This window comes from Primulina eburnea, chromosome 10 (genome assembly GCF_022965805.1).
Source record: "Primulina eburnea isolate SZY01 chromosome 10, ASM2296580v1, whole genome shotgun sequence".
Taxonomy (NCBI): domain Eukaryota; kingdom Viridiplantae; phylum Streptophyta; class Magnoliopsida; order Lamiales; family Gesneriaceae; genus Primulina; species Primulina eburnea.
This window is the reverse complement of record NC_133110.1, coordinates 28886672-28910630: the sequence shown is the minus strand read 5'-3', so window position 1 is coordinate 28910630 and position 23959 is coordinate 28886672. Positions and strand designations below refer to the sequence as shown.

Genomic DNA, 23959 nt, shown 5'->3' with positions numbered 1-23959 from the left:
CATATTTCTAACAAAATCATAACTTCACCAACATATGAATTTCGAAGCATGCTGGAAATGAACAATACTTATATCCTTAGCTAGCTCTTGTTGCAAGGATCACAAATCTGTATTCGAAATTAAAATCGGATAGCTAGTTGTTGCATAATCTCAATTCTAATATGAAGAAACTTTGAAGAAAACAAAGGAGAACTCTCGGTGCTCTCAGCTGCTGGAATGAAGAATGAAGATTCAGCAATTTCATATATATATACATGCCATGTGTCAAGCCAAGAAACAAAGGTGGCATTCTCACATGCAGCACCGCGGGTGCGGTCTTCTTGTACCGCGGGTGCGCTCATGCTTCGGCAGCCCTTTCATTTTCTGAAATTCATCGACCGCGGGTGCGGTCTCTGCAAGACCGCGGGTGCGGTGATGCTACGGCCAAACTTCATAATTCTGAATAATGCACCGCGGGTGCGGTCTTGTCCGAGGCGCAGGTGCAGTATAGCTTCGGCCATTCTTTTAAAAATTCTCATTTTTATGTCATGCATTCTCACCTCTTCAAATCTAACATCAATGACAACTGATAATTCTCGAGCCTTACAAAATTATTCCTTTATTGTCACCTACATGTACCATAACTAAAAGAGAAGAAAACTTACACCCTTATGAAGTTCTTGTGATGGAGAACTAAGTTCTCACTTCAAAACAATGAAGGAAATGAAGAAAGAGAGCTTTGGAGGAAGATTCTAAGTTTTTCTTTCGTGTCTAGCTGTGAAGGAAAGGCGAAAGAACTGATACAATGGCTCAGAAATTCGAAACTTATCTTTTTGTATGAAAGGCGGCGCTCAGGCGGTAGTTTTCTACCGCTCGAGCCCGGAATGTTCTGTCCAAAATGTAAAATTTTGGTGCACTGGCGCTCGGGCGGTCATATTATACCGCTCGGGCGCCACATGTTCTGTAAAATTGGTGAGCTTGTAAAGTACCGGCGCTCGGGCGGTAAAATCTTACCGCTCGGACGCCACTTGTTCTGCTTCTGCGCTACTTCATCAAAGATCGCTCCGGGAACGTCTCTTCCGTTCATAATCTGAAAAAATGGTAAACTAGGAAGTTGTAGCTCTATGTCTTGGCTTGAATCTCCCACTGGTTTCATGTCATTTTGAGGTCTGAGTAAAACGTTATACCCATTCTCCCAACATGTGTCATTGTCGGAGTGACGATACACACAACTCACTTCGGGGCGCTTTTGGCTTGTCTTCCACAATGATTTGGACAAAACTGAAACGACCCTAACTTCTAATTCATTTTAATTTACACTAGTTTTTTTTTTTTTTGTAAAGACATGCATAATTATTTCATCATGAATAAACTAGCATAAATAATCAAATAAACAAAACTCCATATCATCCATAATCATTCATGCGGAATAAGTAAAATAAGCATTAAAAATCTAAAATTAAAAGCGATAATCCATAAAATCATCAAAAGTCTTTAACATATGCGGAATTTATAGGTCCTCGGGTATGCACTGCGCCCTCCGGATAACTCGATAGTCCGCACCTGAATACTCAACATCATCATTACCTGCAACCATTCAAACCTAGTGAGTCTAATGACTCTGCATACTCAAACCTCATATAGCAAGTACATAAATATACAATCACATACATAAAAATTACTTTTACTAAAAATAGATTTTTCTATGCAATCATGAAACTTTCAAAAATATGCAACTTTAGAAATCATGCTTAAAAATGAACCTTTTCTCTTTAAAATTATCCTTTTGATGTGAAGTCCGATCCTCGAAAGTGACACCTCTTATTCGATTGATCAATCTATAAACCATAGTACTAGGCCGCCGGGTTCAACGTCCATGTTTCCGACGATCCCACCGACTATCATAAACATAACTTCACCGTTCACGTTTTCAACGGATCTGTTATCATTGAGATTCCCGCCCACGTTTTCGACGGTTCACTCCCTTCCTTAATTGCAAGTTCACCGTTCACGTTTTCAACGGATCCCTTATTATTTAGATTCCCGCCCACGTTTTCGACGGTTCACTCCCTCTTTTTATTGCAAGTTCACCGTTCACGTTTTCAACGGATCCCTTACTACCTTTTCGTCATGATCAATTCGCATCCCTCAAAAATATTTCGCTTTATCTTTTAATTTAATCAAACATTCATAAATTTCCATATTCTTTAATATTCCCAAAAATGGCTCATATCGTTCGTATACGTCAAAATTGCTAACAATGGCAAATACATGCAAATACGTTAAAAATTCTTAAAATAGCATATATCCTGCATATACTTTAAAACTTCTAAAAATAACCTTTAACATGATCTGGAATTGTTTAAGGAAGTTGCAAACCACCCTCGTTTTCCTCGAACCGGCCGCACATATTTCAATGTTATACGTACCTGGACGACCCTAGACTTTGACTCAAGGAGAAAAATCAATTTTAAAACTTTAAAAATACCCAAAAATATCCAGTAGCTTTCTGGAAATTTAATCTTAGGTCCTACATTTCAAAACAACTCAATTCGCTCACCGGATGGATAGTTTGCCACCGTTTTTGCGTTTTCGGTAAAACAAATGACCAAACTACCCTCCCGACTCGAACCAACCCGAGACCAGACCTATATTAACATCCTAAGACACCATTTAAGTTGCTGGAAGTCCCCAAGCCCAAGTAAAAACCGAAATTAGGCTTTAGAATTTAACCTAGGCTCACTTCGCTCCTATTTTGACATGTTCGGGCAATTTACGACCCCGAACGGACCACGGCTCGAAACGACCTCGAACCAGGCCCTAGACCCCTTCCTTAGACACTAAATAAGACCATGGTCAGGCCCCTTTTTACACAGACCAAACACCCCAATCCCTAGACACCACGCACCAGCAGCACACCGCATGCACCCTTGCGCAGCAGCAGCTCTTGCACGCACCAGCAGCTGTTGCAGCCTTTTGGCTCGACCCTTGGCTCACTCCAGACCCTCACTAGGACCCTAAGGCACTACCCTAGCCCCTGTTCCAGCCCTTGAACCGACCCCTTAGCCCTAGGTACCGCACACAACCCAAACAAGCCAACAAGGCCATTTTCTGGAAATTCGATCGCAGCACTTTGCCCGCTGGTATAGGCACTGTCCTCAACTCTCCAAGCCCTTCCTAGGACCCTAACCCTTCCCTCAAGACCACGGCTAGGACCCCATGCAGCCACCATGGCCGATGGACCCAAGCCGCCACCCCTTAAACCACACGGCCTTCACACATTTGTGTGTAGGGATGAACAGCCCTATGGGGCTTCTTGGTTCACCCTTTTTCCCTTAAATCCTCTTCTTAAACATCTATACCAGCCCTCTCTTACCTTGGTTTGCATCCTTCCCTTAACAATTTAATAAACTTCAAAAATCTTTATGAAAACATGAGATGCACATGTAGGAAATTGAAAATCATCATCCTTGTAAACTTCACACACAAAATCAGAATACATGCAATAATATGGATTGAATGGTGCATCAATAAGGGTTTGAAAACATGCCTTGATCCTCTATTCTTACAAGATATGAGAGACGGCGCGACGAGAGACGAACGAGAAGCGAAACTTTCCTCCTTCCCTTGTTTCCTCTAGGTTTTGGCCACCCCTAGGACTCTAGTGTGTGTTTGTGTGTGCTGGTGGTGTGAGCACGTGAGTGATGGGGAAGGGTTGGGTAGGTTTTATTTAAATAAACCATTAAGTTGTTAATTGGGCTTAATTATTCATAATGGGTCCTATAATTAATTAATTAATTATCAACAAACTAGGCCCATTAAGGTGTTGATTAAATACATATTTAATCCACTAAAAAAGTCCCAATAAAATTAAAAATATTTGGTGCTACTCGTTTCTAATATCGCACGCCCGGAACTACTAATTTTCTTCGTAAAAATTCGTTACCGAATAAATTCGTCCCTTACTATAAATTTATTTCCGCTTTCTTAATTTAGACTTTCTAAATATAGAATTTATATTTTTAACTTTCTAAAAATAGAAACTTTAACAAAATCATCCCCGGTTCTCTCGCCTTTGCCGTACATCGTGAATTCGACTTCAGAAGGTTCATATTCATAACATTCGATTAAATAATCATTTAACCATGCAAATACTTAAGCATGCTTCAAATAAATTTTCATGCATGCATGTGGTTAGTGTGTTCGAGTTTCGGGCGTTACAAAAACTCAAAATAAGAAAGTTGTAGCATTATATCTTGGCTTTCTAATGGTTAAGGCCTCACACAATTTGGATCAATATTCAAACCATTACGCTAAAACTCGTAACAACTACCACAATTTCGTCTTATTTCCTGCAATCCTATACCAACTTTCATTGCACTACTTCTACTTACACCTCTTACTACCACTATTTTAACACATATTCATTCTCAATACACCATAGACAATATAAAAGTCATGTTGAATCTCAATATTGATAACTCAATCATCACATGAAATCTAATCATCTAAATAACTACATAGTAAACGACATAAACGCATTATTATCATTTGTACGAGTAACCGGGCATTACAATTCTCCCCTCCTTCAAAGAATTTCGTCCTCGAAATTTGACGTACCATATAGTTCAGGATAGCTCTGTTGGATCTCGTCTTCTCGCTCCCAAGTTGCTTCTTCAATCGCATGATTGCGCCATAATAATTTCACCAAGGGTATTTCCTTGCCTCGTAACACTTTTGATTTCCTATCGAGGATTTGGACGGGTCGTTCTTCATATGAAAGATTCGATGCAAGCTCCAATGGTTCATAATGAAGAACGTGAGAAGGATTGGTCAAATACTTTCGTAGCAAGGAAACGTGAAAAAAATTGTGAACATTTGACAAGTTCGGGGGTAAAGCACTCGGTAGGCTCTGTCTCCTATTCTTTCCAAGATTTCAAATGGACCGATATATCTTGGACTCAATTTTCCCTTCTTACCAAAACGCAAAATGCCCTTCAATGGTGATATCTTTACAAATACATGGTCACCAACCTGAAATTCCAATCGACGACGTCGCACATCAGCATAGCTTTTCTGTCGACTCTGGGCAGTGTGCATTCTTTCTCTGATCTTGGTTACCAATTCAGCTGTCTGTTGTACCAATTCAGGGCCTAATAATTTCCTTTCTCCTATTTCATCCCAATGTACTGGAGATCGACATTTTCTACCATATAATGCAGTAGATGGTGCCATTCCAATGCTTGACTGATAGCTATTGTTATATGTAAACTCAGCCAATGGTAGTTTACTGTCCCAACTACCTGGGAAGTCAATAGTACATGCCCTCAACATATCTTCTAAGATCTGATTCACTCGTTCTGATTGTCCATCAGATTGAGGGTGGAATGCTGTGCTGAATGACAATCGAGTTCCCATAGCATGATGCAAGCTTTTCCAAAATGCAGATGTAAATTTGGGATCTCTATCTGATACAATGGACACTGGGATGCCATGAAGCCTCACTATCTCTTTGATGTATTCTTCAGCATATTGATTCATCGTGTATGTGGTCTTCACCGGAAGAAAGTGAGCTGATTTTGTAAGTCGATCCACAATAACCCATATAGCATTGAACCCTCTTTGAGTTCTTGGCAAACCAAGAATGAAATCCATCGTGATGTGTTCCCATTTCCACTCAGGAATGGGTAGTGGTTTCAGAAGTCCTGCTGGTCTTTGATGTTCAGTCTTGACCTGTTGACAAGTTAGACATTGTGCAACAAATTGAGCAATGTCCCTTTTCATACCTGGCCACCAAAATAATGGTTTCAAATCCTTGCACATTTTTGTGCCTCCTAGATGGATCGAATAGGGAGTAGCATGAGCATCAATAAGAATGTCGGTTCTGATCCTTCCTTGTTTTGGCACACACAATCTCCCTTGATATGTCCATATTCCTTCCCCATTCAATTCAAATTTCAAATTTCCTTTTTCTTCATCTCGCTGTCTCAGTTGTTGTAATTCAGTATCTGTATTTTGTTCAGCCTTGATTCTGTCTGCAAGCGTTGGTCGAATCATAAGAGATGATAACTGAATTGCAGCTCCCTTTGGAATAACATCAAGCTTCAAGTTCTGCAAATCCCATAGGATTTGTTATTGTACTTTCATTGCAGCAATAAAACTGGACTTTCGACTTAACGCATCTGCAACAACATTGGCTTTACCTGGATGATAGTTAATAACACAATCGTAATCCTTCACCAATTCCAACCAACGTTGTTGTCTCATATTCAGTTCCTTTTGCGTGAATAAAAATTTCAGACTCTTGTGGTCCGTGTAAATTTCACACCGTTCACCATAAAGATAATGGCGCCAAATTTTTAACGCAAATACCACTGCAGCCAGTTCTAAATCATGTGTGGGATAGTTCTTTTCATATTCTTTCAATTGCCTAGAGGCATAAGCAATCACCTTCTCATGTTGCATCAAGACTGCTCCTAAACCTTGTTTAGAAGCATCATTGTACACTAAAAAATCTCCTGATCCTTCTGGAATAGCAAGGACCGGTGTTGAAGTCAATTTTACCTTTAACTCTTGGAAAATGCGATCACATGCTTCGTCCCATATAAATTTCACATTCTTTCGAGTTAAAGCAGTCAAAGGCAATGCTATCTTAGAAAATCCCGCTATAAACCGACGGTAATAACCAGCTAGCCCAAGAAAACTACGTACCTCGGTAACAGTGGTAGGTCGTAGCCAGTTATTAACAGCTTCAATCTTACTTGGATCCACTGATATGCCTTCTATTGAAATGATATGACCCAAGAATGCTACTTGTTCAAGCCAAAATTCACATTTCTTCCATTTGGCATATAATTGTTTATCCTTCAAAGTCTGCAAAACTAATTGCAAATGTTCTCGATGCTCCTCTACAGTTCGTGAGTAGATGAGAATATCATCTATAAACACAATCACAAACTTGGCTAGAAATGGCTTGAAAATTCTATTCATTAAATCCATAAAAGCTGCTGGTGCATTTGTTAGTCCAAATGGCATTACAAGAAATTCATAATGCACGTACCTGGGTCGGAAGGCAGTCTTTGAGATATCATCTGATTTAACTTTTAATTGATGATAGCCTGATCGTAAATCAATCTTCGAAAAGATAGCAGCTCCTTGTAGTTGATCAAACAAATCATCAATTCTAGGGAGTGGATACTTATTTTTTATTGTCACTTTGTTCAACTCCCTATAATCAATGCATAGACGAAGGGTACCGTCTTTCTTCTTCACAAACAAAACAGGTGCACCCCACGGTGAAAAGCTCGGTCTAATAAACCCTTTATCAAGCAACTCCTGTAACTGTTCTTTCAGTTCTTTCATTTCTGTAGGAGCTAATCGATAAGGAGCTTTTGAGATCGGATGAGTTCCTGTTACAAAATCAATTACAAATTCGATCTCTCTATCTGGGGGTAAGCCTGTTACATCATCAGGAAATACTTCTGGAAATTCACAAACAACATCTGTATCTTTTAATTCACGAACAGGTGGATCACTAATTAACACAGATGCTAAATATCCTTGACACCCCTTCTGTAGTAATTTACAAGCCTTCATACAAGAGATTATCCGAAGAGGTAAGGATATGCCTGCACTTGCTACGGTGAATGGTTCAGCTCCTACTGCTGAAAACTTGATCATATTTATACAACAGTCAATAGTAACTCTGTACTTCGAGAGCCAATCCATTCCCAATATCACATCAAAATCGGTCATTTCAAAACAATCAATTCAGCATACATCTGATGAACTTGGACATATATTGGACATCCTCGCACAATCTGATATGTCTTTAATTCTTGCCCGAAAGGTAAGGCTATAGCGAGTTGTGTCTCTGTTGTACTTGCTGTAATGCCCAGTCTCCTTACAAACGATTCCGAAATAAAAGAATGTGTGGCTCCTGAATCTAGTAAAACAATAGCAGTAATACCAGAAATCAAGAACATACCGGTGATCATCGATGTATCTGCATCCACTTCTTCTTTGGTCATGGAGAAAAGGCGTCCCTGTACTTTCTCAGAACTTCCTGGACAATTCTTGGCGAGATGTCCTGGCTTCTTGCAACGATAACAGACATTAGAACCCTGCATACACTCCCATCCATTGTGGGGACCCGGACGCTAATCATGTTCTTAATCGTGATTGGGACTAATTAATCAATTGTAATAAACAGGGTCTAAATTTTTTTTTTTAAAATGCGGAAGGTAATGGAATCAACCTCCTATACATATCAGTATAAAAGTATAAATCTGATATAATATACAATCATACAAACTCAGGTTCAACAACTACTATCAAGTGTTCAAACCCTAGCTCTAGTCCAAGTCCGGTATCACCACTCTAATCTCAGTCACTGATGTTGGTCTTGGCCAAGAAATCTTTAATGAAACGACGGTAGTATCCTGCTAAACCCATGAAACTGCGAATTTCAGGCACTGATGTTGGTCTTGGCCAAGAAATCACGGCTTCCACTTTACTGGGATCAACTGATATACCATATCCAGATATAATATGACCCAGAAATACTACTTGTCTTAGCCAAAACTCACATTTCGACAGTTTAGCATATAACTTCTCAGCCCCTAGAATTCGCAACACAGTTCTTAGATGCTCAGCATGCTCACTCATATTCTTTGAATAAATCAAAATATCATCGATGAAAATAATCACAAAATCATCGAGATATTTCTGGAAGATACGGTTCATCAATCCCATGAATACCGCTGGAGCATTCGTCAGACTAAACGGCATGACAATAAATTCATAGTGTCCATACCTGGTTCTGAATGCTGTCTTTGAGATATCAGAATCTCTGACTCTCAGCTGATGATATCCCGATCTCAAATCGATCTTGGAATATACTGAAGAACCCTGCAACTGATCGAATAAATCATCTATACGAGGCAAAGGATATTTATTCTTTATCGTTGCCTTGTTCAGTTGCCGATAGTCGATGTAGAGTCTCATCGAACCATCTTTCTTTCTTACAAACAATACTGGAGCACCCCAAGGAGACACACTCGGTCTGATGTACCCCTTGGCCAGTAAATCTTCCAACTGATCCTTCAATTCTTTCAATTCAACTGGTGCCATTCTGTACGGAGCTCTAGAAATCGGTACTGTACCTAGCATCAGTTCAATGCTGAAGTCTATCTCTCTAACTGGAGGTAATCCCGGGATCTCATCTGGGAAGACGTCAGCAAACTCACGTACCACTGGCAGATCTGCCAATGCTGGACTCGACTTCAGTAAATCTACTGAATATACAAGGAATCCTTCTGCTCCTTTCTGTAACAATCGAGTCATAGATAATACGGATATTAAAGGAATTCTCGATCTAGAACCCTTACCCATATCTGGTCTGAATCTCACTATCTTGTGGAAACAATCAACTGTCGCTCTGTACTTGGTCAGCATATCAATACCGATAATACAGTCAAAGTCAGAAAATCCAAGTACGATGCAATCTAACTCAATCTCATGCCCATCATACTGTAGTACACAATGGTTAACCGAATTTACGGATATCAAACACATCCCCAACGGAGAAGAGACAGACACTGCAGTAGCTAACGACTCTACAGGCAATGCATGACTCAATGCAAATCGTTCAGAAATAAATGTGTGTGAAGAACCGGTATCAATTAGTACGTAAGCAGAGTAACCACATAAAGAACAGTTACCTGCCACAACGTCATCTGGTGCTTCCTGGGCCTGCTCCTCTGTCAAAGCGAAGACTCTGGCCTACTGTCTCGGAGGCTGACCAACTGTCTGGCTTCCTCCTGGCCTCTGCTGTGACTGAGCTGGCGCTGGCTGAAATGTATGAACAGCAGCTGATCGTCTCTCAGTCTGTGCTGCTGATCCCGATGACTCGGCCCCCTGGGTTCTCTGCGAACCTCTCTGTGGACACACTTTAGCAAAGTGTCCCGGCTGTTTACAGAAATTGCAACTACCAGTCACTCCCTGGCATTGCTCGGTTGTATGTCTTCCTCCGCAAGTCTTGCAATAAACTCCAGTGTAACTCTGGCTCTGTCTGGTACCACCGGAGCTGGAAGAACTACTGCCAGATTTCTTGAATTGCTTTCCCTTGGCTTTTAAAAATTCTTTCTTTCCTCCACTACTGCTGCCACCCTCAAATCTGGGAGGTTGTTGTTGTGGTCTCGGTGCTAGAGGTACAAATGAAGCCCCTTTCTGTCTCATCAGACCGGCTTCTGCTCCCTTAGCTCTGTTCAGGGCATCAGTAAAATTATCCGGTCGCCCTGTGTTCACCAATGTGAAAATGTCGGGGTTCAGGCCATTGATGAACTGGTCAGCAGTAGCTTCTTCGCTGTCAGCCACATGTGGAGCAAATTTCAGCAAGGAGGAGAACTTTGACACGTACTCCTCTATGTTCATCTGTCCTTGCTTGAGGTTGGCAAACTCCGCCCCCTTATCCTTCCGGTACGAAACTGGAAAGAATCGTTGATAAAATTCAGTTCTAAATATATTCCAGGTAATATTCGTACCTCTATGCTCCATGGCTCTCTTCCTCGTAATCCACCAGTCCTTGGCAACGTCGTGTAACTGGTGTCCAATTAATTTCACCCTCTTCTCATCTGTATACTCCAAGGATTCGAACAACATCTCTATATCATCGAGCCAACTCTCGCACTCCACAGCATTCTCTGTGCCTTTCAAGGTCGGCGAATGAAATGACTGAAATCGTTTCAGTAACATTTCCATTGGAGTCGGTGTGACATCCATTGGAGGATTGGATGTACTTCCCTGTTCTGATACTCGTCTCGGAGGCATATCTAATAATCAAATAGATTAGTAACAAGTACAACAATTCTGTTTCAATCCTCCTCTGATCATCTTACTGCTGATCTTGAATCAGTACTGATCCAATTTCAATAAAACACATTACTATATCAAATCAGATAAACAAGTAACATGTAATAAAGCAGTAAGACATGCTAGCATTCAAAAGCAGGAAAGAAAACCTCAATCTACCCCGCTCACTAGCCTCTTCTATCTCAATCTAAAGGATCTATCGCTCTGATACCACCTGTTGTGGGGACCCGGACGCTAATCATGTTCTTAATCGTGATTGGGACTAATTAATCAATTGTAATAAACAGGGTCTAATTTTTTTTTTAAAAAATGCGGAAGGTAATGGAATCAACCTCCTATACATATCAGTATAAAAGTATAAATCTGATAAAATATACAATCATACAAACTCAGGTTCAACAACTACTATCAAGTGTTCAAACCCTAGCTCTAGTCCAAGTTATGTATCACCACTCTAATCTCAGTCTGTCTTCATCTTTGTGACCCTGTACTTGTCCCACCTGTTGTCATGCACACATACAAACAAGACAACAGCCGGATAACTCCGGTGAGATATAAATATCCCAGTATAAACAATGTATTAAATGCAATCATATAAAACATATATAAAAGCATAAACAACCATCAAAACATGTATCTAGTCTGACTACATGAATCAATGACTCGTGATCTAATCTTATCTTATCTCAAATCTAGGGATCCCAATCTAATTTAGACTTTGGTATGCTGTATCGAGTGTCTGAGATAGACGTCAATCTACATCTAAGGCTCTTCGATACACCGTAAGTCTAGAGTCTTATCGGTTCTGAGAAAGACTCGGCGGTTCTGCCCTAGCTAGGTTGTCTGCCCTAGACTCGGACTCTGACTCTGTTCTAAGTCAATACATTAACATATCAATATGATAATTTGCAAATATCAACGCAATAAAATAAAGTATGTGATTTAGGGAAACTCAAGTCAAACCTAACTCGAGTTGTGCAATCCCAAATCAACATTTATTTATACCTTTCTTGCTGCCGATCTGATACAATCAAAGCCTTGATTCAACGTCTGTCACTGTTCAATCTGGCAACGACAATACCAATATTCTGTATCAATATTCTAATCAAATCACAACGTCTCTGTTTTATCAAATTCTGATAGTACAACAGTACAATCTTGCGATACTGATAATACTATATCAGTCTATATCAATTCCAAACATTTACAATTAACCTCTGTACCAATCTGATATCAATTCTAGTCAATTTCATTCTGAAATTCATAACAATTCCATATTCAGTCTGTTTCTTAATCTGACTTCGATTCTACGCTGTCTAACATGTCAAGAACAACATACATGACGTGTATTCAATTCTGGCAACATCATAATTTCAAAACATGTCAAAACGTAATAAAACTTACGTCCCGTAGTAGCCTGCGTTGCTAGGAGCACGGTACCGAAGTCGGATTTAAAATCTAACGGACGGATTGAGATATAAAGGCGTAAGGATTTTTCTTGAATTCCCCCGGACTCTTCTCGTTTTCTTACATCTGAATTGCAGAAGGAGTGTTTATATATATATTGCATGCAACTTACTACGTGTCAATCTCAAAATTCGTCCAAAGCCTCTCGCGCATATGCGCGTACTGTCTTCGCGCATATGCGCGAGACTTAAGTCTCGGCGCGTAGCTTCACGGGGACTCGCGCATATGCGCGCACCTCTTCCGCGCATATGCGCGAGGAATTCTTCACAACTCTCGGGTACCCTCGCGCATGTGCGCCGATACACGCCGCGCATATGCGCGAGGGGTTCTGCCTATTCCGCGCATATGCGCCGCATCAAGTCGCGCATATGCGCGAGGCTCATTTCCTCGCACCCACATCTTTTCATATTTATTTCAATTCGTGTCTCGGTTAGCCCTTTCATAATCGTCTCGATTAAAATTAATAATCATAATTTAACACGATATAAAATCTCGGGCATTACAGCCATGGAGTTTGCCACATTTAGGACAAGGTGGCATGTCCTGTTCTTTACGTTGAGGGGGACCCTTGCTACGGGGTTCCTCTGGTCGAGCACCTTTGCTATCGATCTTTTTGCCTTGTCCTGTTCCCTGGCTCTTTTGAATGTACTGTTGCCTTCGTTGTTGCCTGTCTATGTCAATGTCATGTTCATCTTGTTCTGCCATAAGTGCTATTTCTACTATCTCCCCGTATGTAGCAACTTTCGACATCCTTACATCTCTTTTAATTTCAGAGCGAAGTCCCCGCATGAAATGTTCGCCCTTACTGGTGTCATCTTGTGCAATATATGGTACATATTGGACTCCGGCCTCAAATTGTTGAATATATTCAGTCATTGACATGGTTCCTTGCTTCAAATTCAGAAAATCACTGGCTTTCTTGGCTCGTACTTCTTTACTGAAATATTTGTTATAAAAGACAGTTTTGAAAGTTCCCCATGTCAATGGTCTAACCGGTAATGCCACTTTTGCACTTTCCCACCATATTCTTGCATGTTTTGTTAAGAGAAAGATGGCACAAGTCACTTGGTCAGCATCATCCATATGAAGGTAGGAGAAGATGGACTCCAATGACTTAATCCACTCTTCTGCTACTGCTGGATCAGTGCTTCCCATGAATTCCGGAGGATTCAAACGTCTAAAACGATCATATACGTCTGTCTGAACAGGCACATGTCTGTGTACTATGGCTTGAGCTTGTGCCTGTTCATGATTAGTCCGTTGCATCTCAAGTAGCTGTTGATTTGTTCACCATGGACTTTTGCTTGTTGTTGGAGTAATTGAGCGAAGTTATCTATCGGTCGTGGCGCACTGCCCTCACCTTCGACTGCTGGGGCCTTGCCCTTAGATGACTCTCCTTCATGTACTTTACGTTTCGGTGGCATCGTCGCTTATCTTAACCTACATGTAGGATACATAGACACATAACTTAGCATAAACTATGAGATACAAAGATACTTACTTGCCGAGTTCTCCATGTGGATGAAGTGCAGTGTCTTCCCTGTCAAAGAACCGTGGGATCTGATACCATAAATGAAACGTCTCGTGTTCTTTTGTTTAAAATGTACCAGAATTTTTTTTTTTTTTAAATTCGGTCCACCCATGAAAATATTTTAATAAAATATTTTGCCCATGATCTAGAACATTCGCTAGCTAGCATTTTAAAATCCAGTGAATAGACATAAAAATAAAATCATCGCATGAGTCACCAAACCTAAAACGCAATAATCGTGGAACATATCTTCCTCTCCAAAACCACTCTAAAGCATAAATAAATGATCTTAAAAATCTTTTAACGTAAAAACGTAATCAAAATCATGAGTGAGGAAATAGTAGAAGCGCTGGTCCTCGGGTTGTGTGCACCTTCAGTCCAGTCATTTCATACGTCAAGTCCTCCCTCAACCTCACCTGCATCCATCACACCTAGTGAGTCTAAAGACTCAACACACCAAATCTTTATAACGAGTAATACGTAATACAGTCAACATATAACGGTGAAAAATACTAGTACTTAAATTATCGTTTTCATGAAGATGCATAAACATGAACATTTTCGTAAACATTTTCATGATGCATAAAACCTTAAACATAAACATTTTCGTGACATGCATAAATAAAATTTAATCATTTTCCTTTTTCCTCAACATGACATAAAACCTTTAACATAATCATAAACATTTTTCCTTTTTCCTTTGTTGAATTCAGATCGTTAATTGTGACTTTCCTCAACATGACATGACATGACATGCCATGAACCTCAAAAGTCGATGGTACCATCTACATGAAACCACAGTTGTAACGTCTCACTCATTTTTAAAATTCTACTGGATATTTTTTTTTAAAAAAATAAAAGCTCGCATTTTCGAAATAACATTTAAAATGATCTTAAATATTCGACCATAAAAATAGCGTCGTTTAAAAATAATCAAACTCATCTTTTAAAATAATCATATTTATTTTAACATAAAAATAAGCATGCTGTCATACTGAAAATATCATTTAAAAATACTCATAAGCATTTGCCAATAAAAATTATAATGGGAAATAAGCGAGTAAAAATCCTAACATCCAAATCATAAACGTGGAAAATTTTCATCTCCTCTCAATATCATAAAATCATAAATGCGCGGAAAACGTGTGGTCCTCGGGTCGTGTCACCGCACCAGTTCTGACTACTCAGAGTTCGGCACCTCCAGTCTCCTCATCATTAAGCTCACCTGCATCACAGACGCCTAGTGAGTCTAAAGACTCAACACACCTGTACCAGGAATAACAAGTACATATACGTAGCACACAGCAGTGAAAAATATCATACTCAATATATCTTTTCATGAACTTAAAAGCATTCGTGTCAGCAGTAAAAATCATATATGTAAATGTATCCTTTCAAAAAATGGTAATAATCATAGCATGTCATCTCATGTCATCATATACGTAAACGTGTCGTGTAAAAATCATATCGTGTAAAATCATATCATCTCATGTCATCATATACGTTCGTGTCGTGTAAAATCATATCGTATTAAAATCATGTCATCTCATGTCATCATATACGTATACGTGTCGTGTAAAATCATATCGTGTAAAATCATGTCATTTCATGTCATCATATACGTATACATTTTCTTTTTAATTGAATTCAGTTCATTAGCTGTGACTTTCGTATCATCATGTCATCATGTCAGTCGATGGATCCATCTACGTATAACCACAGTACTGGGCGGCGGGGACACCAGCGACACTCTCACCCGTCAACTGGGCCTTGGCCTATCATATCATCATATCATGTCAATGGAAATACGATCGTCGGGCTCCCTCTGGGGCCTTCTCCCGTAAACGGGCTCCCTCTGGGGCCTTTTCCCTCACGATATCTCCAATCATATCATCATGTCATCGTATTAGTCACAACTAAATCACTTCCTTCAAAACGTGTCATCATATTCATCACTTAATAAAATCATGCATATACGTAATTTTTCTTTTAAACCAAGCACGCAACGTATTTATCGTAATTACATAAAAATCATGAACGTGATGCATAAACATTTAAATCATGATAAGATGTGCTCAGGGCGCTGCCATGACCAAATTCTCACCCCGGGTGCAAAATGACCATTTTGCCCCTGTAAACCCAAAAATTATCATTTTACCCCTGGACGTAAAATTTCACTTCTTTGACATTTTCTTAATTCCATTGACTCTAACATGTCCCAAATAATTATTTAAGCCTACATGAACTTTTCCATATTTTTATTTGGCTTAAATCTATGACTTTTAAATTAATCTTTAAATATAACATATTAATGAGTTTTAATCCCGAATTAAACCAAAACTTAGTATAAAATTCCCCAAATTAAAAACTTACACTTCTAATAATTATTTGAGCTTAAATATAATTTTCCTTAATTTTATCAAGCTTAAATCTAGGCGTTTCAATTAATTCTTTAATTAACTTTTAGTGAGGCGACTAAATCCCGGATAAATCCAAAACTCATTATTTTGATCCGAAGCTTACCAAACTCTTAAAAATATCCCAAAACATATTTAAAGGAATTCCTAGACGTAAACTCGAGCCCATTTCGTAATTTAATCGAATTATTTTAAAACTTAGACCGGGGTCCCGATTTTAACCCGAATCGAATCGAAACTTAACCAAAACTTTCCCAAATTTTTACCATAACTTAAAAACCCATTCTAAACCATTTACTACTTAAATTATTCCATCTAAATCCATAATGTTTCGGCTACCCTTCAATAAACTCTAGGCCCCCCTTGTACTCTTATCTTCCAACACGTCTTCAACCCCATACAGTTTCGGTCCACCTTCCATCTTCACTTGTCCAGCCTTCAAGGCTCACTCTTAAGACCTTAATGAACTCCTAAACCAAGCCTAAACAAAGCATAATTAAAGCTGATGTGCAACTAAAAGCAGAAACGTTCGAGCCTCTCCAAGAACAACTACCCGAGCTCTCTTCAACTAAACCCCCTTCGATCTGCTCCTGGACCGAGACCAGCTGTTCCAGACCTTAACCCACCTCCCCTAGACCTCGACTGGACCCTCATGGACAGCACCTAGTTCTGGTTCAGCCCCCTTTTCAGTCGAGTCTACTCTACCTTGCACCATACCTCTCATTACCCTTACCACCCAAGAACACCACCTCTCGGCCCTTCACCCTGTAATCATCAGCAACAAATTTAGTCTCCAAAACAACATCATGACACCATGTTCAGCCCCTTAACAACCAACAGCAGCAGCCCCTTGCAACATTTTTATAGAAAACATGAGTAGTGAACAAAAGATGCACGTGTTTGAACAAACAAAACCGAGGGATCTCCATGATATGCTTTGGAACGTGAATTCCACAAACAAATAAACATAATACAGCATGTATATAACGTGTATGATGCAGCAATAAAAGTACATGGCGTGCCTTTGATGATTCCTACGCAAGAACGACGAAGAACTGACGTCGGGAGAGCGCCGGAGAATTTCTTTGCAAGGAAAAACCATGGCCGAAACTTTGCTTGAGTTGCTGCTGGAAAAACCGAGAGAATGGAGAGGTGAAGGGAGGTTTGTGAGTGGAGGAAAGTGGAAGATACAAATGTGCCTTGAAATATATTGAATCAAAACTTTGAATGATAGCTCGAGGGAGGGCACCGGAGATATTTTCTTTGCAAAGGTTGAAGCTTGATCGAAGATTGGCTGGTGATGAGCTGCTGAAATAAAGAGAGAATGATAGGGGAAGGGGTGTGTCGGTTGTTGAAGGATAATTGGTGTAGGGTAACACTATTAAATGATTTAAATGATTAATTAGTAAATAATGGGCCTTAATTGTTTAATTAAAAGTTTAAAAAGATATTTAAGCCCAATAAACTTAAAATTAGGTCCATTAAATTCAAACACACTCTTGAAAAATATTTCACGTTGGAAAGATTTTGAAAATATTAGCCGAACCCTCAAAAAGTCTCTCAATTCAATAAAATCTGCGTACCGATAAAAATTAAAATCTTGCGGTTAAAAATACACAATAAATCCCAATTCTTGAAAAATAACTTTAAAACTTCTTATATTAATTAATAAAAATTAACCGTGTAATAAAATAATTTTTTCCTGAAAATTCTCCGGTCTCCGTTCCTCGTTCGAGCGCGAAATGAAAATTAAAATCTCTAATGCATATACCTTTAAAATTTCATGAAATAAATTCTATCATGCATGAATTATGCATAAAAATAATTAAACACAAATTTAATTAAATAAAAATACATTTTATGCTTTGAAAGAATTTAATAAAATACCAAAGAATTTAATAATTTGCATGCATGTGGTTCACGTGAACTTTCCGATTTTCGGGACATTACAATCTCCCCCCCCTTAAATTGAATTTCGTCCCCGAAATTCGCTTCTCCTCGATAAACAAAAAGTTTAGACTCTTAATTCTAGAATCCCAATATTTCACGCTTCCGCTGCGCTACTCTGATATAATAAATGTTAAGCTGTCCTTACATCTCCTCAATTATAATAAAATTTGCCTACCAAAATTCTCGATTGCGAATCACAAATTAAAATGACTTAGGGTGATTTAGTTCTATTCTACTATGGCGTCAAACTTCAAATTTTCTCAAACTTCCCAATATTAGAAATGACAGTCCGAATTTTATTGTGTCTTACTTTTCTTATACTATACACATAATGTTCATTGACTTATTACATTTGTATTTATGCAGTTCACCATAAGAAATCTTAGCACCAAAATTTACTGATCGATTCTTATGTTCGATAATGCACTCAAAATTTAAACTTTATCTCAATCCCATAATAATATTAGCTTAAGATCCTTGAATTGAATATTTATCTTACGGCACAAAACTTTCGTAACTTAACTATTTACAAGTACATTCTCAATATAAAATTGTTGCAAATCTTAATCCTCGAGTAACGTAAATCCATGAAACCCAAATATACAATATCGATCTTCTACCTATATTTTAAAGCCCTTCAAGTCCCAATTACATGATTAAACTGTTTTCTCCCCCATTACAATATAGTTGAGGCATAAGACCCTTGGACTTTCTTTATTGAAGCGAATGTCACGTTCTTACGTATCCTTAATGCTTAATTAATACTAGCGTATAAAACTTAATAAGTTATCCCCTGATAATGATGGACTAACTCTAATAAATCAACTTCACTTATAACCCATAAAATTCTAGAATTCTCATATCAAAATTTTAAATTTCTTACTCGATAAAAATCTTAATATTCGTTCATTAACAACCTATGTTGAACACACCTAATTCCTTTAGTTTTTATTTCACCCCAATTTTTTTCATATGAACATCTATCTCCTAAACTTGAAATTCAAGCTTACGCATCCCAAATGATAATAGATAACATAATTCCAACACACATAATCGCTTGTTCCCAAGTTTCTTAATGACTTTCAAAATTCCTCAAGACAAGGTGTCTACCTCACCTCTTACATGCGTCTATCAAATATCCTAACCATCAATCACACTCAACTTTCTAGAAAAATTAAATTCCAACAAATGCATAATTTTAACTCTTAAGATCACGATTAAAACTTATGCTAAATCAAACCTTAAGCTCCCAAAATAAGTTAACTTACTGTCTACTCTTATAACTTAACTAACTGATCATTCTATCTTAAATTGTCGTCACTTTAAATTCTTAATTCACCACAACATTATTTCACTAACTCTTAAATTTTTATGCCCAAGATTGATTCATCCTACAATGTCCTTGATTGTCATTTGTTATAACATTATAATCCAAATATCTCAAAGTTGCAAATATCCCTTCAAATCTAAATCATCAAAAATTCCTATCATTTAAATCATTCGCTTCTCACTTACTGCTAATCAAATCCTCCAAATTTCTTAAAAATTGCAAAATTAGTTCTTAGTTTCCTCGAATATTATCCGATTTGTACTTAATCTCAAGAATCCAACAATTACCCATAAGTTTTTGGCGTTCCTAATCACATTTTATAGGTTTCTCGTAACATAAAGTTCAATAATCTTAAAATAATTAGACCCAAGATCAATTCTCATAACCTCGAAAATTACTAATTTTACCCAAGTGTTCCTCAAAAGTTAGAATTTAATCCTCAAAATTTGAAAATTTATAATTTGGTCCTTAAAATTTTCGATCCATTCAATTCAATCCTTAGGTTTCACTAAGTAGAGCATGTATCCTAAATAAATTTTACATTTTTATACTTCCAAAGATTGTCGTAGTTTTCGAATCATTAATCCTTACAAGAAATTCTCAAAAATTCACTCGGCTAGCAACCACGAACCATCAGTAATTTCTTAGAAAATCTACAAGTCCCAAAAGCATTCATAATTTTTAAGTTTAACTTATGACTCACGAGTAGAACATCAGTACTACTAACCGAAATTAATATAGTTAAATCATTATCAACCTCTCCTAAAGCTCAATATTTGAATTCTTAGACACGTCTAATTCCAAAAGTAACCAACATGCAATTTAATTTGGTTTTTTTTTAAAAAAAAAAACAATAAATCCTTAAATCATAAAAGCAGTTAAACATATACCGTAAATCGTCATAAAGCGTAAATCATGTTAACACGCAGGTGATAAGAGTAAATCATTTAAAACATTTAAATCATAAAAGCTTACAGACTTGAGGCTTGAAGACTGAGCGGCAGAAGCTGGTGGTGGCACAACCCTATACAGGACCCTTGCTCTGATACCAACTGTAACGTCTCACTCATTTTTAAAATTCTACTGGATATTTTTTTTTAAAAAAATAAAAGCTCGCATTTTCGAAATAACATTTAAAATGATCTTAAATATTCGACCATAAAAATAGCGTCGTTTAAAAATAATCAAACTCATCTTTTAAAATAATCATATTTATTTTAACATAAAAATAGGCATGCTGTCATACTGAAAATATCATTTAAAAATACTCATAAGCATTTGCCAATAAAAATTATAATGGGAAATAAGCGAGTAAAAATCCTAACATCCAAATCATAAACGTGGAAAATTTTCATCTCCTCTCAATATCATAAAATCATAAATGCGCGGAAAACGTGTGGTCCTCGGGTCGTGTCACCGCACCAGTTCTGACTACTCAGAGTTCGGCACCTCCAGTCTCCTCATCATTAAGCTCACCTGCATCACAGACGCCTAGTGAGTCTAAAGACTCAACACACCTGTACCAGGAATAACAAGTACATATACGTAGCACACAGCAGTGAAAAATATCATACTCAATATATCTTTTCATGAACTTAAAAGCATTCGTGTCAGCAGTAAAAATCATATATGTAAATGTATCCTTTCAAAAAATGGTAATAATCATAGCATGTCATCTCATGTCATCATATACGTAAACGTGTCGTGTAAAAATCATATCGTGTAAAATCATATCATCTCATGTCATCATATACGTTCGTGTCGTGTAAAATCATATCGTATTAAAATCATGTCATCTCATGTCATCATATACGTATACGTGTCGTGTAAAATCATATCGTGTAAAATCATGTCATTTCATGTCATCATATACGTATACATTTTCTTTTTAATTGAATTCAGTTCATTAGCTGTGACTTTCGTATCATCATGTCATCATGTCAGTCGATGGATCCATCTACGTATAACCACAGTACTGGGCGGCGGGGACACCAGCGACACTCTCACCCGTCAACTGGGTCTTGGCCTATCATATCATCATATCATGTCAATGGAAATACGATCGTCGGGCTCCCTCTGGGGCCTTCTCCCGTAAACGGGCTCCCTCTGGGGCCTTTTCCCTCACGATATCTCCAATCATATCATCATGTCATCGTATTAGTCACAACTAAATCACTTCCTTCAAAACGTGTCATCATATTCATCACTTAATAAAATCATGCATATACGTAATTTTTCCTTTAAACCAAGCACGCAACGTATTTATCGTAATTACATAAAAATCATGAACGTGATGCATAAACATTTAAATCATGATAAGATGTGCTCAGGGCGCTGCCATGACCAAATTCTCACCCCGGGTGCAAAATGACCATTTTGCCCCTGTAAACCCAAAAATTATCATTTTACCCCTGGACGTAAAATTTCACTTCTTTGACATTTTCTTAATTCCATTGACTCTAACATGTCCCAAATAATTATTTAAGCCTACATGAACTTTCCCATATTTTTATTTGGCTTAAATCTATGACTTTTAAATTAATCTTTAAATATAACATATTAATGAGTTTTAATCCCGAATTAAACCAAAACTTAGTATAAAATTCCCCAAATTAAAAACTTACACTTCTAATAATTATTTGAGCTTAAATATAATTTTCCTTAATTTTATCAAGCTTAAATCTAGGCGTTTCAATTAATTCTTTAATTAACTTTTAGTGAGGCGACTAAATCCCGGATAAATCCAAAACTCATTATTTTGATCCGAAGCTTACCAAACTCTTAAAAATATCCCAAAACATATTTAAAGGAATTCCTAGACGTAAACTCGAGCCCATTTCGTAATTTAATCGAATTATTTTAAAACTTAGACCGGGGTCCCGATTTTAACCCGAATCGAATTGAAACTTAACCAAAACTTTCCCAAATTTTTACCATAACTTAAAAACCCATTCTAAACCATTTACTACTTAAATTATTCCATCTAAATCCATAATGTTTCGGCTACCCTTCAATAAACTCTAGGCCCCCCTTGTACTCTTATCTTCCAACACGTCTTCAACCCCATACAGTTTCGGTCCACCTTCCATCTTCACTTGTCCAGCCTTCAAGGCTCACTCTTAAGACCTTAATGAACTCCTAAACCAAGCCTAAACAAAGCATAATTAAAGCTGATGTGCAACTAAAAGCAGAAACGTTCGAGCCTCTCCAAGAACAACTACCCGAGCTCTCTTCAACTAAACCCCCTTCGATCTGCTCCTGGACCGAGACCAGCTGTTCCAGACCTTAACCCACCTCCCCTAGACCTCGACTGGACCCTCATGGACAGCACCTAGTTCTGGTTCAGCCCCCTTTTCAGGCGAGTCTACTCTACCTTGCACCATACCTCTCATTACCCTTACCACCCAAGAACACCACCTCTCGGCCCTTCACCCTGTAATCATCAGCAACAAATTTAGTCTCCAAAACAACATCATGACACCATGTTCAGCCCCTTAACAACCAACAGCAGCAGCCCCTTGCAACATTTTTATAGAAAACATGAGTAGTGAACAAAAGATGCACGTGTTTGAACAAACAAAACCGAGGGATCTCCATGATATGCTTTGGAACGTGAATTCCACAAACAAATAAACATAATACAGCATGTATATAACGTGTATGATGCAGCAATAAAAGTACATGGCGTGCCTTTGATGATTCCTACGCAAGAACGACGAAGAACTGACGTCGGGAGAGCGCCGGAGAATTTCTTTGCAAGGAAAAACCATGGCCGATACTTTGCTTGAGTTGCTGCTGGAAAAACAGAGAGAATGGAGAGGTGAAGGGAGGTTTGTGAGTGGAGGAAAGTGGAAGATACAAATGTGCCTTGAAATATATTGAATCAAAACTTTGAATGATAGCTCGAGGGAGGGCACCGGAGATATTTTCTTTGCAAAGATTGAAGCTTGATCGAAGATTGGCTGGTGATGAGCTGCTGAAATAAAGAGAGAATGATAGGGGAAGGGGTGTGTCGGTTGTTGAAGGATAATTGGTGTAGGGTAACACTATTAAATGATTTAAATGATTAATTAGTAAATAATGGGCCTTAATTGTTTAATTAAAAGTTTAAAAAGATATTTAAGCCCAATAAACTTAAAATTAGGTCCATTAAATTCAAACACACTCTTGAAAAATATTTCACGTTGGAAAGATTTTGAAAATATTAGCCGAACCCTCAAAAAGTCTCTCAATTCAATAAAATCTACGTACCGATAAAAATTAAAATCTTGCGGTAAAAATACACAATAAATCCCAATTCTTGAAAAATAACTTTAAAACTTCTTATATTAATTAATAAAAATTAACCGTGTAATAAAATAATTTTTTCCTGAAAATTCTCCGGTCTCCGTTCCTCGTTCGAGGGCGAAATGA

General features: G+C 38.0%; 2 long non-coding RNA genes across 3 annotated transcripts; both read right to left on the bottom strand.

The window, feature by feature from the left end:
• Positions 1–14833: 14833 nt before the first annotated feature.
• LOC140803259 (uncharacterized) lies at positions 14834–17655 on the bottom strand. 2 transcript variants are annotated; one of them, XR_012111812.1, is made up of 2 exons: positions 17289–17655; positions 14834–15074 (listed from the first exon to the last, which is right to left on the bottom strand). It is a non-coding gene; the product is annotated as an uncharacterized lncRNA (long non-coding RNA). The 2 variants fall into 2 exon arrangements; XR_012111813.1 differs by lacking the exon at positions 17289–17655 and adding an exon at positions 15478–17271.
• A 3126-nt stretch (positions 17656–20781) lies between these two features.
• On the bottom strand, positions 20782–23730 carry LOC140803258 (uncharacterized). Its single transcript, XR_012111811.1, has 2 exons — positions 23237–23730; positions 20782–21022 (listed from the first exon to the last, which is right to left on the bottom strand). It is a non-coding gene; the product is annotated as an uncharacterized lncRNA (long non-coding RNA).
• Between the last annotated feature and the right edge of the window lie 229 nt (positions 23731–23959).